General features: G+C 35.0%; 1 non-coding gene across 1 annotated transcript; it reads left to right on the top strand.

Moving 5' to 3' along the window:
• The first annotated feature begins 7,442 nt into the window (after positions 1-7,442).
• Positions 7,443-7,516, top strand: TRNAS-GCU (transfer RNA serine (anticodon GCU)). The gene has a single exon. It is a non-coding gene; the product is annotated as a tRNA-Ser (tRNA).
• Positions 7,517-14,228: the final 6,712 nt, after the last annotated feature.

Consider the following 14,228-nt stretch of genomic DNA (forward strand, 5'->3'; position numbering starts at 1 on the left):
ACTACTTCTGTTGCTACTACTACTACTACTACTACTACTACTACTACTACTACTACTACTACTACTACTACTACTGCTACTACTACCACCACCACCACCACCACCATTAACAACACTACCACTACTACTTTTACTACCATTACCACTACCACTAGCTTAATATTACCACTACCATCACCACCACCACCACTACTACTTCTGTTGCTACTACTACTACTACTACTACTACTACTACTACTACTACTACTACTACTACTACTACTACTACTACTACTACTACTACCACCACCACCACCACCACCATTAACAACACTACCACTACTACTTTTACTACCATTACCACTACCACTAGCTTAATATTACCACTACCATCACCACCACCACCACTACTACTTCTGTTGCTACTACTACTACTACTACTACTACTACTACTACTACTTCTGTTCCTACTACTACTACTACTACTTCTGTTGCTACTACTACTACTACTACTACTACTACTACTACTATCATAACTACCACCACCGCCATCATTGCTATTACCATTAATACTAGGCCTACTACCACCATACTACTACTGCCATTACTACTACCACTACCACATTGATTGTTGCGTAGACGTAGAAATATGTATGCAAAATAGTTTGTGATTCATTTTTAATAAATAACTCTGATGCTATTCCATAATTTCTGTAATGTAGATACCTAAATTTCTCTCATCACTTTAGAAAGTACTGTAATTGCCATTTTCCAGACGTTCGTAGCCTCTTGATACACAAAGGCTGCATTGGCTTCTTTCTCATCAAAGACATTTTCTTCGCTCCAGAAATAAATAAGTAATAGAAGACTATATTGAAAGAGAACAGAATATCTCTATATAATTCTTTGTGTCATTGAATGATGCTGCCATCTAGATGTAGACGATCTAAACTATTAGATATTCCCATTCCACTTTTTTTATATTTCCTTCCCTTTCTCCCTCTCTTCTTCGCCCTTTTAAAAAGGGTGGGTGCAGAATCAATAAAAAGATTTTGATTTGAAGTGAAGGAAAGGGGGAGTTGAAACAGGGGGAGGGCGAGCGAGAGAAGGGGGAGGGTCGTGAAACGCCAAGAGCTCCCCTTCTTCTTTTTTGGTTGGTTGGTTGAGAGACCAATCCAATATGGCGTCGGGAAAAATGAGGAGAAGAAAAAGGAAATTGAGTGAAAGATATTCTTTTCTTTCTCTTGGCCGGATCTTTCATTTCTTTGTTTTCACATTTTAAAGAGGAAGCGACGCTTTGACTATCTCTTTGACGGGCGAGGGGGCGAGGGTGGCGGGGAGAAATTAATGACAAACCTTATCGCGTATTTTTCCAACATTAAATTTATTCAAATTTATGATGATGCCATAACTTATACTTTATTTCTCTCTCTCTCTATCTCGGTCTATCTCTCTTCTTTAACAAGACCTAGAGCGGCTTCCATTAGTCTTTTTCATGATAAAAGTTACGGAACGAATAAGGGGAAACTGAGCGAAAAGTGTTATTTTCTTTCTGTTTTCCATACAGTTTATTCTTTCGTTAAATCTTTCCGTAGAGTATAACTTTATATACGCACACAAAAATTGAGTGCGTGTGCCTGGACGTGTGGCACAAGTGGAAACTTGATAAGCTGTAAATAATTTCCTTGAATGTTTGTCCATTGAGAGACGATAAGTTAGAGTTAAACTTAGGGGAGAGTCGGGTAGTATCGGACATCGGGTAATATCGGACAGTGAGTTTCTTTCATCTACCACACGATGATAGTACCTGATTGACATGGTTACGTTTCTGTGATGTCGCATAGAGAAACGCAACCATGTCATTCAGGTACTACCATATGGTGGTAGATGAAAGAAACGCACTGTCCGATACTACCCGATGTCCGATACTACCCGACTCTCCCCTAATACTCGTACTTTTATACTCGATACTCTTAAGAATTTAAAAATCAAACAATTGATTTACGATAGCTAAAATAAGTAAAAACGAAGCACAGACTACCAAATGTACTGTAGGCTAGGCTGACCAGATTTTTTATGATCCAGAAGGGACATCGGCAATTTCAAGAAAAAACTACAAACGCTTATCTAGTCGCTCTTCGTTGAAATGTTGTAAGAAATACATGTAATAGTAGATAAGTACAATGATAAAACTTTGCACACTAAATTTGTAGAGTATCTTAACTTTCTGAATTAAATGCGTAAAAACACTTAACTCCTATACATAATTATAGCCACTTACTTACTTACAAATGGCTTTTAAGGAACCCGAAGGTTCATTGCCGCCCTCACATAAGCCCGCCATTGGTCCCTATCCTGAGCAAGATTAATCCATTCTCTATCATATCCCACCTCCCTCAAATCCATTTTAATATTGTCCTCCCATCTACGTCTCGGACTCCCCAAAGGTCTTTTTCCCTCCGGTCTCCCAACTAACACTCTATATGCATTTCTTGATTCGCCATACATGCTACATGCCCTGCCCATCTCAAACGTCTGGATTTAATGTTCCTAATTATGTCAGGTGAAGAATACAATGCGTGCAGTTCTGTGTTGTGTAACTTTCTCCATTCTCCTGTAACTTCATCCCGCTTAGCCCCAAATATTTTCCTAAGCACCTTATTCTCAAACACCCTTAACCTATGTTCCTCTCTCAGAGTGAGAGTCCAAGTTTCACAACTATACAGAACAACCGGTAATATAACTGTTTTATATATTCTAACTTTCAGATTTTTGGACAGCAGACTAGTCATTAAGAATTCAATTTCAGTACTGATACTTGCATGGAACTCTTTCGCATAATACTGTACACTCTGAACTCTAACACACATAATTTACAAGTACTTGTCTGAAGAATGTATCTTTTTAAGAATAATGTTCGCTGCCATGCAGCCTCACATTAAGTTTTTCACACGAGAAATAAAAGTTGGTTTTTACTTGTAACAAAGCTTTAACTGTTTCAACTTTTATATTTACATGTATGCTGCAAGATGTATAAATAAGCAAATGACTTGCTGACAAGCATGTAGCAGGAATTTAGACTGACCTACTGCACTCACTGAGAAATGCCGATTCAGCTATTGCAGTGTGCTGGCTATATGTCAACAACTGCTAACCTGGATGCAGTGTGATGACATGGAAGAATTAGTTAATAGGCATAAGTGAACCTATAATTAAACATAAATGTGAAAGTTATAGAATAAATTTAGATGTTTAAAGTAAAAAAAAAAAAATTAAAAAATGTTCATGGTAGAAAATTGAGAAAAGGTGCAGATAAATAAGTTTTAAAGTTTTAATAGTTATCAGGATTGGTTTAAACATGCACTAAAACCAGACGTAAGTGCAAGTTTGAACAATTAATTACTGAGATTTGCGATAAATTAATTTGTTTGGGAAATTGTATACTTATTATGTATAACTACTTTTGTATATAGATAATTTTTTAAATTATTAAGTTTGTACTTGATTAGGGAAAACACGGAAATTTTACTTGAAGCAAGTAAAGCGATCGGTTTGGAAGTAAATCCCGAAAAGACAAAGTATATGATTATGTCTCGTGACCAGAATATTGTACGAAATGGAAATATAAAAATTGGAAATTTATCCTTCGAAGAGTGGAAAAATTCAAATATCTTGGAGCAAAAGTAACGAATATAAATGATACTCGGGAGGAAATTAAACGCAGAATAAATATGGAAAATGCCTGTTATTATTCGGTTGAGAAGCTCTTATCATCCAGTCTGCTGTCCAAAAGTCTGAAAGTTAGAATTTATAAAACAGTTATATTACCGGTTGTTCTGTATGGTTGTGAAACTTGGACTCTCACTTTGAGAGAGGAACATAGGTTAAGGGTGTTTGAGAATAAGGTGCCTAGGAAAATATTTGGGGCTAAGCGGGATGAAGTTACAGGAGAATGGAGAAAGTTACACAACACAGAACTGCACGCATTGTATTCTTCACCTAACATAATTAGGAACTTAAAATCCAGACGTTTGAGATGGGCAGGGCATGTAGCACGTATGGGCGAATCCGTAAATGCATATAGAGTGTTAGTTGGGAGACCGGAGGGAAAAAGACCTTTAGGGAGGCCGAGACGTAGATGGGAGGATAATATTAAAATGGATTTGAGGGAGGTGGGGTATGATGATAGAGACTGGATTAATCTTGCACAGGATAGGGACCGCTGGCGGGCTTATGTGAGGGCGGCAATGAACCTTCCGGTTCCTTGAAAGCCATTTGTAAGTAAGTAAGTATTAAGTTTGTACTTTTGTGAATTAATATCAATAAATCTATCTCTAATTGTTTCAACTTTCATTCTTGTCTTTTCATCAGTCAAGATTGAGTTCACTGTAGAGAAGAGTCTTTCAACTGAAGAATTGCTTTTTTTTTACAATTCATTTTAATATATCAATATGCCTGGTAAATTATTAATAAGTATTTAATGAATTTCAATCTTAAGGCATATAAACTTTTTTTTTTATTCAATATTTCAATATCCTCATCTGAGAATTGCTTATCAGTTAAGTTGACAAATCTGTTATTGTTCATCGGAAGTTTATATGCCTTAAGATTGAAATTAATTAAATACTTATTAATGATGAATTGCTGCCTGAAATACATTATTTATTAATGACACTGTTTTGAGAAGATTTTCAAATGGAATGGAATTTTTTTTTTTTTCAATGTTGAAAAACGTCATACCACTTTTCACCTGTTGGTTTGTCACAAAATTATTCATTTTTTGAACTATTTAAAAAAATGACGCTGCGGCAGTTCTAACGCTTCTGCGCAACGCGAATGCTAAGATGACCAAAGACAAAGATGCTATGTTCTTCTCAAAGAGTGCAGAATATCTCATACTGTGCACCCTAGTTCTTCTGTTTGACACTGAGAACCATTCAGAAATATGCATGGACCACAGTAGTGCCAGTAAAATGTTACTGGAACAAAATTAAAGCTTGTGAGGACAAAATTAATTTTCGGGGACAAAAACGGGGACATTTGCTCCACGGGGACAGGAACTGAAAACCGGGGACTGTCCCCGGAAATCAGGGACGTAGGCTATATAAATTGCTATTCAAGTGTTCGTTAATCACTTTTATTTCAATCGAAGTCTCCATGTGCAGAACTACGATTTAACTCTGACACACGTTGATTCAAGCATTGAACTCGTTGATTGCTAGTGTTACAAGAACATTCATTAAATCGTTAACACTTTTTAACTAAACTGCAGAAGAAAGATTAGAAAAGTCTTTTCCTTTTCCTTGCGTTCTTGCATTTTTTTAATTTTACAAGGTAATATCTTTCCACACACTTGTACTAATTCTGCTGGAATTTGATCCATATGTGGAGACTTGTACTTTTCAGCTTTTTTGTCGCAAATTCGACTTCAGAAAGTGTGGGTTCGGATATAAATTGCTTAGCAGTTTGTATTTGAATTTTGTCCCTATCATTTCTATTTGGCCTATGTACATCAGTGGCAAAAAAACCCGGACCGATCCTTGTAGCTCATTTCAGAGCCTTGTTCACTCCAGTAAAATATCGCTGCAATCGAAAAGTATTGGGAATAAATTTGAATAAGGAACAAATAAAAGTTTCCTTCCCAGGCAGGATCGAACCACGAAAGTCTTAGTTACCAGTCTATCGTACTCTGAGTGAACAAGGCTCTGAAATCAGCTACAAGGGTCGGTCCGGGTTTTTTTTTTTGCCACTACTGTACATTTAGTAGTTGCCCGAAATAATTTTTCCATCTGTTCAGAGTGGAATGAAAGTCTGCAAGCAAGTCACCATTCTCATCCTTGATCACGTTTACCCTTGTCTGATATCCTTAAATTCCTTTAAGCCTTTATGTAAGTCTCTAATATTTTTATTCTTACTGTTTGTTTCTACCTGATTCAGTTTTCCTTTCAAGTAATCTCTCCTTTTGTTAAGTGTACGACTTGCTTCCCGTCTTTCATTGAAATTATTTTCTCTATTCGCCTGGACTGGATCCTGTAAGAATTTCAATTTTGCCTGTTTCTTTCTTTCTACTACCATGCAACAATCTTCGTCAAACTACGGTTTCTTTTTCTTAGTATCATAATAGCCTATTCTTTGCTCAACTGCAATTTTTGATATTATCTCCGATATCTTCACACACGCTATTAATATCTAACTCCTCCTCAACTTCTTCGCAACTTCCTAAAGTGGCAAACCTATTTGAAATTCCGACCTTGATAATGCTGCTTAGTTTCCTCATCATCTTAATATTGAATCTCCTAATATTAACTTGTTGCTCTACTCGCTTGGCTACTGATAGTCTTTCTCTTAATTTTCCAATTACCAAATTATGGTCAAAATCACAGTCTTCCATGTGAAGTATTATTGAAAGTCTATTATACTAGTTTGTCTACCAAGATGTGATCTATTTGATTGTGTCGCACCAAAGAATCAGTCCCACTCCGAGGCTTATGTTGGGTTTCGCAGCAAGCTCTTTTTTATGACAATGAGTACTATGGCAGCAATAAAGAATATGCCAATGGGAAATTGTAGTACGCTGAGGGAAGGTAATATTCTGTTGAATGAGTAGCGCTACGATTTTTGCTTTGTTGCTCCATTTGCGTTGCAGTTCAATCAGAAAATTCTTCTTGCGTTTAAAGATATTTTCTGTCTGTATTGTTATGTTATGAAAATTCAATATCCGCAATTCATTGAGCAATGGTGCAGTGGTATTAATCTAAGTTAAAATATTGATAAAACAAGCTGTAATGCATAAATTCTGAGAAAGCTGGATGTCTGGGCATCAGTGTTAAATCCACTTTTAGTTGGAAATATTATCAAAATTTAATGTTCTCGCGTAAAAAAAATAATTAGACGCCTTTTTACTTTAAGAATTCTTAAAGAAAATGTTGACAGAATATCGCCAGTAACTTTATTATTTACTTCGTCCATATTCATGGTGATTTCAGCTATGGAGTGCATCTCTAGGAAAATTATGCCTCGAGATTTATGCTTTCTATTTCGTAAAAGAGAGCTATAACAATCTGTGGAGCTTCCTTTGATCTCACGCCTGCCGACTATTTACTAAATTAGGCATTTTTACTTTGACGACAGTGATTCTAAGTTGCGTAAGAAAAAATGTTAATAAATATATAGGTTGAATAATTTCAAGGAAAATTTGTTCCGGGGCCGGGTATCTATCCCGGTAGCCTTCGCTTAGCGCGCGAACGCTCTACCGACTGAGCTACCCCAGGAACTATACACGACACCGTTTAATGTTTCCTTTTATATCCACACAACTCACATGAGCTGACAAGACGCCAGAACTCAACTGTGAGTGCACACAATTACTGTGTGACTTTCTGTTAACGTACCTCCAGTAACGAATGTATTATACAAATCTGGCTTTCAGGTAGTAGCTCCCTGTAAAGCAGGTTTGAATAATTTCCTGGGGTAGCTCAGTCGGTAGAGCGTTCGCGCGCTAAGCGAAGGGTCCCGGGATCGATACCCGGCTCCGGAACAATTTTTACTTGAAATTATTCAAACCTGCTTTACAGGGAGCTACTACCTGAAAGCCAGATTTGTGTAAAATATATAGTTTGTTCATCAGTATAAAATTATAGCCTACATCTCGTAATAGATTTAGCATATACTATAACAAAAATATAATATAGCAGACTATCACGGTAACATACTTTTGAATGTACAGTTCATATATTTTATCTCACCGATGTAGGCCCAAAGCGAACGCGACTGTGTACTGCACACTTGCGAGCGTGGAAAGATAAAATGTATGCACTGTATATTAGACTATTCAACAGTATTAAATTTCATTTCCTCTTAAGCATATGCATGTAAATGCTTTTCTGTGGACACTTACTTGGCATTGACGGTCAAATCTCTTTACAATATTTATCATTATTTTGAAATTTAAACTTGTAATTTATATGATTTAATTGGTTATATCTTTTATTAAAAATTGGAATTCATATTATTATTTTTATTATTTATTTATTTATTATTACAATTAGAAAACTACAAAAATACATATTAAATATAACCGAAACAAAGATACATTAAAAACTATTATATACATAAAACAAGAATGAACAGGTTAAATATTAAAACAAAAGAGAAATATAAATTAAAGTATTTATCCCCATATGAGCAACGTTCGTTCAAAACCGCACTATAAATAAGCAGAAAGAAGGAGACAAACTAAACAGTTAATATAAGCAATAAAATAGCACAGATTACAAAAACAAGAGCCTATATGATAAAAAAAGCAATCACAACTGAAAGAGTTTATAACCAATATTCACAAGTATAAGACTAATATTTAACAATTAATTATTATATAACTCTATATTAAGTTCCCTTAACAATTTCTTTAATTTTAAGTTTAAATTTAATCATACTTATATCAGCCAAAATAGGACATTGAGAAATTAATTTGTTGTATAGTTTTAAGCCACAATTTAAGTTATGTTTCATACCAACAGCCGTTGAAATATATTTTTTTATTATTATTATTTATGTATAACTTACGGCGAATGACAATATGTCAACTGGACAATATGGTAAGAATATTTCCCGAGAATGAAATCAAACAGAATTAAAAAAAATATATATTTTTAATACAAATATAAATGACACTCGGGAGGAAATTAAACGCAGAATAAATATGGGAAATGCGTGTTATTATTCGGTTGAAAAGCTTTTGTCATGTAGTCTGCTGTCAAAAAATCTGAAAGTTAGAATTTATAAAACAGTTATATTAGGCCTACCGGATGTTCTGTATGGCTGTGAAACTTGGACTCTCACTTTGAGAGAAGAACATAGGTTAAGGGTGTTTGAGAATAAGGTTCTTAGGGAAATATTTGGGGCTAAGAGGGATGAAGTTACAGGAGAATGGAGAAAGTTCCACAACACAGAACTGCACGCATTGTATTCTTCACCCGACATAGTTAGGAACATTAAATCCAGACGTTTGAGATGGGCAGGGCATGTAGAACGTATGGGCAACCACAGGAATGCACATAGAGTGTTAGTTGGGAGGCCGGAGGGAAAAAGACCTTTGGGGAGGACGAGACGTAGATGGGAGTATAATATTAAACTGGATTTGAGGGAGGTGGGATATGATGATAGAGACTGGATTAATCTTGCTCAGGATAGGGACCAATGGCGGACTTATGTGAGGGCGGCAATGAACCTCCGGGTTCCTTAAAAGCCAGTAAGTAAGTAAGTATTCATCCGAAGGTAGAAGACTACGAAAAGCGTTGTAAACTGAGTGAAATCATAATGAGGCCCACATCCTAATGCGTGAATAATAATAATTTATTCATTCATTCATTCATTCATTCATTCATTCATTCATTCATTCATCCATCCATCCATTCATCCATCCATCCACCCATCCATCCATCCATCCAATTAATTAATTAATTAATTAATTAATTAATTATTTATTTATTTATTTATTTATTTATAATATCAACGTGCAAAAAAACAGCACAAGGCCAATTACAGTTTAGCACGATACAGAACAGAACAAAACAACAAATGAAGATGTGAATGAATGACAGAAAATGGCAATGAGATGAAAATACAAACAATATGATAGTCCACATCAATCATTGACAAAATGCAACAAAGCAAAATAGCACAAATAATTATTAAAACTAGTACAGTGAGATAATTAAAATAATGGCAATTAAATATAATGAATTACAAATGAATCAATGAAATCATATAAATGAAGACTGGAAGAGCATTAGATACAGTGCATAGCGACAAAATGAATAGATAACAAAAACAGTGCATACAAATAATTATTAAAATTACAGACAAATACGAATAAATAATAATGACAAATTGAATAGATGATTACAAAAAATACATGACACAGAAAAGCTAAAAATAACAAAAATGAAGTTAAAAATGAATGTGCTTAATATATGAATAGCCAAACAACAAACTATACATTAAACGGATCTGAATTAATATAATGTAAATTGGCAGCTTTCATGCATCTGACAACTGGAGAGAGAGATTTAGGCTTACAGGTATAAAATTTTTTTTGAAATCTTAAACCATTCGTAGGGGCCCGAAGGTAGATATCGCTTATGAAGGATTCACAATCAATACCACCCTTTAAGGCCTTACAAAAGAATAAGTAGTCAAGTTCAAGACGTCTAGCATAAAGACTAGAAAAGTTAAAATATTTACAAGTACGCTCATAATTGGAAACAGATGAATAATAATAATAATAATAATAATAATAATAATAATAATAATAATAATATTGCTGCGTTAGAGCCGACAGACGGACATGGTGATGACACACTTTTCGCACATTCATAAAGACACTTAAAAATAGATGAATTATGAGAATTGCGAGGCTGTACGACGCAATACCTTGAATCATACATGAGTGGCAGCTCTTTCTCCCTGAGTGCTTTGGTACGAAGACTACAATTGTAACAACATGAATGATTTACTAATATTCCAAACACCTTCCGTAAAGAGGACATTCGAAATTTAAAACCCCGTAGTACATTTGCGAGAGATTTTTCCATTAACGACGAAGCCTTTACGCCTTCTGCATGAAACACCGGCCTATGACAGCACGACGATGAATTTTACATTTCGACTCTTCTTCTCTTCCAGAAATGAGCTCATTTTTTATTCTTTCACTCTATCAGGAAGACAGGATGCAAAAAACAGTGCGAAACTGAAGTTCGTGCACTGTAACATTGTCAGCGTTTTTTGTTCGATCCCATGGTTCGCAGGTTCGAAATCAGGTGTTATTTTTGAGGACAGTAAGAGTTCCTAGTATTTCGTTTCTCAAAATTGGAAGAGGGAGAAATCGGAAGGGGGTAAATTATATGTGCAATAATTACAAACTCTCGGGATTAAGTTGGTCCTAAAGAGGGGCAGATTTTTTAGAGAAAATGTTTTACAATAATCGTGAAAAATAAATAAAATATTGTACTTACTGTAAAAAAATGTGACAGTATTTCGTGATTTTTTCCTGCATGTAAGGTCATACACTCATAAACAATCATAATTAACAATAAATAATCTCATAAAATTACACGGTATTGTATTTGCAACAATCATGGCAAAATAAAGCCGCCGCCGTCACCACCACCACTACTACCACCACCACCACCACCACCACCACCACCACCACCACCACCACCACCACCACCACCAGTAATAATAATGGATTTTAGGGAGGCGATATATGATGGTAGGGATTGGATTATTCTTGCTCAGGATAAGTACCACTAAACCTCAGAGTTCTTTAATAGTACATTATGCAATGAGCCTATAATGACAGTAATTAAGAATCGAGTATGGATATTTATGAAACAAGCGCAAGCGAGTTTCAAAATTTTCATACGAGCTTCTTAATTACAATTATAGGCGAGTTTCATACGACTTTTTATGCTCGATCATATTTCTAACTTGAAATTACTCAGATGTATACATTTTATTTGTATCTGACAAGATCGGAAGTGACCTTGTTCTAGGTCGTGAATTGTGAGATGTGCGCAGACGCGAAAGTATTGATTTTTTCCGAGGAACAATAATGTCATTGACCTTGACGTAGTCCCGTTAAACTTGATAATATTATAATATTATAACCTTGATTATTGAATTCGACATTGAAAAACGAGATGACAAATTGAATTTATTTGAATATTATTTACAATTAACGCTAATTATTATAGTAACAGAACATAACCTTCTGCGACAGTATTGGATTTCCAGCCTCAGTGACTTTTCGCTAATTCTCTTTCGATTGCATATCCGAAAATAATCGATACTTGCGGTTTTATAACGGTACAAAGCTGACTTGTCATTGGCTGAACACATGTAAGCTGAGTTATCATTGGCTGAAGACCTGTACTTTAATGAGTAGGTGTACTTTAATGACATGCATTAAAGGACTGCTACCAGATGTATAATTAGTACATTTCGGCATGGTCGAGCATAAAAGCTATTTCTAATTAAGTATAATAATAATAATAATAATAATAATAATAATAATAATAATAATACCTTTTGAAAATCAGCCTTATTATTAAGTCACTTTTATATATAAACCCAGTTATCAGTTATCTTTCATTAAAGATAATAATACAATTCCAAAATAATTTGTCTCCCTGTTCTTTCACAGCTGTCACATTTAAAACTAATTTATTGCATTTATAGCAGAAGTGAATTTTTCTTTTTGCAGAAACCATCTCTACACGTAAATAGATTGATCTCTTTCCTATGGCGATCTGCTCACTTAAGTCGGGTCTTGCAACTAGTGCTAAATAGACGACTGTGATCACCTGATAGCAAATAGATACCGTACTAGGAAATTTTATGTTTTTTTTTCTGGAATTAATGATCGTTTGTTTAGTCGTCTTCAATTATTTATAATTGTGTTATTTCTTTTTCTTTTCCTTCTCCATTGTTTTTTTTCATTATAATTGTGTACCTACCATTTACTAAAAAAAAACAACAATTTTTTGGTAAGCTTTGTCTTCTAGGCAGCCTTCACTTGGAGGAAGCTGAATAAAATTCAAATTCGCGAAAATTCGCCACAAATTTACCTTCATAAATCACTGACTTTTTTTTAAAATAAAGTCTGTGTGTATTTCTTCACATTTTGCGTTTATTAATAATAAAAATACCGACACTGATCATAAATAACATCAAATTTCTTATATTACAATCAAATGTTTGATACTGAGTCAACAGCGAACTCAAGGTGGAGAATTTTCAGAAAGATATTTTAAAGTGTGATAAAACTTCATGGAGTAAATAAAATACATATTTAAACAACATCGTAGTGTATTTAAAGGGTATTTCTCTGGGAGTAAAGACGGCGGTCACGTAGAACTAACATCCCTACTGAAATTAGTGCCGATTATATGTACAGGTCAAAAGGAGGATAGCAATGGTCAAGGAAGCTTTTAGTAGAAAAAGGAGAATCTTCTGCGGGCCTCTGGAAAAATAACTAAGGAAGAGTCTAGTGAAGTGCTTTGTGTTGAGTGTGGTATTGTATGGACAGAAACATGGACATTACGACGAAGCGAAGAGAAGTGATTAGAATAATTTGAAATTTGGATATGGAGAAGGATGGAGCGTGTGAAATGGACAGACAGTATAAGAAACGAAGCTGTGTTGGAAAGAGTGGGTGAAGAAAGAATGATGCTGAAACTGATAAGAAAGAGGAAAAGGAATTGGCTGGGTCAATGGCTGAGAAGAAACTGCCTACTGAAGGACTCACTGGAAGGAATGGTGAACGGGAGAAGAGTTCGGGTCAGAAGAAGATATCAGATGATAGACAACATTAAGATATATGGATATTATGCGGAGACAAAGAGGAAAACAGAAAGTAGGAAAGATTGGAGAAAGCTGGATTTGCAGTGAAAGGCTTGCCCTTGGACAGAACACTATAAATGAATGTCTGTACAAATGGGAACCCCTTAACTTCTCCTCTAGGTCTCCATAGTCTGTAATGAAATCACTTAAAGCTTATTTTAACACCTTAGTTATACTTTCTAATGTTGTTTATTTACACAATTGAAGTTATTTTTATGAAAAACCACATTCTTCTGGTGGCCTCTTCCTCTTGCAATGAATATGAAGTCTCTTTTGGAAATTTGCCATGACACGAATACACAACTCCTGACTTATGTGTTCAAGTTCATGCCGAATCTTATTCTTGAACTTTTGAATATCATGTAATCTGTAGAACATCCTTTATTTTAAATACCCATAAAAGTAATAATTGAATAAAATGTTTTTATTTTGTAGAGAAGTAGATAATGTTATTTCGGAAACCTAGGAAAACGACCTTTGGGGAGGCTGAGACGTAGCTGGGAGGATAATATTAATATAGACTTGAGGGAAGTGGGATATGATGCTACGGACTGGAATAATCTTGCTCAGAATAGGAACCGATAGCAGGTTTATGTGAGGGCGGCAATGTACCTTCGGGTTCTCTAGAAGTCATTTTTATAAGTAACTAAATAGTTCTACTTAAATAATTGTTGGTAATAAATGCTATTGACTATTTCCTATGCAGTGTATTATTGCCATTTAGAAGTAATAAAATGAATGAATCAGGAAAAGAATCTGTAGCTGTGAAATCGGGTGAACGCAAAGGCTATAAAATGTCATCAGATCGTGAGGTGACGCGATCGAAGAACAACCTCTGTAAAGTC

Source organism: Periplaneta americana, chromosome 15 (genome assembly GCF_040183065.1).
Source record: "Periplaneta americana isolate PAMFEO1 chromosome 15, P.americana_PAMFEO1_priV1, whole genome shotgun sequence".
Classification (NCBI taxonomy): Eukaryota; Metazoa; Arthropoda; class Insecta; order Blattodea; family Blattidae; genus Periplaneta; species Periplaneta americana.